We start from the raw sequence: 554 nt of genomic DNA on the forward strand, positions 1-554 counted from the left end.
TGGATGTTGCGATTGTATTGACTGCCATGGTGAAAAATGAAATATCCTCAAAAAAATACTTAAGAAAAGCCTTCGGAGAAACTGCTTTGTTATGTGTGAATTCATCTCACACAGTTGCACCAATCTTTCCTGGAGCTGTTTGCTAACTCTGGTTTCGTGGAATCTGAAAATTGATATTCTGAGGGTATTGAGTCCTATGGTGATAAAGTAAATATTCTCAGGAAATAACTGGAGAGTACTCTTCTGAGAATCTGCTTTGTGATGTGTGAATTCATGTCACTGAGTTACACCTTTCTCTTCATAAAGCAGTTTGCTAGCACTCTTTTTGCATCATCTAAGAAGGGATATTTTGGATCACTTTGAAACTTATGGTGATAAAGGAAATACCCTCAGGTAAAAATTAGAAGTTTTCTGAGAATCTGCTTTGTGATGTGTGAATTCATCACACAGAGTTATACTACTCTTTCATGGAGCAGTTTGCTAGCACTGTTTTTGTGGAATCTGAGAAAGGATATATTGGATCACTTTGAAGCCTATGGTAACAAAGGAATTAT

The sequence above is a fragment of the Colobus angolensis genome, unplaced genomic scaffold, assembly GCF_000951035.1.
Source record: "Colobus angolensis palliatus isolate OR3802 unplaced genomic scaffold, Cang.pa_1.0 Scaffold574, whole genome shotgun sequence".
In the NCBI taxonomy this organism is placed as follows: domain Eukaryota; kingdom Metazoa; phylum Chordata; class Mammalia; order Primates; family Cercopithecidae; genus Colobus; species Colobus angolensis.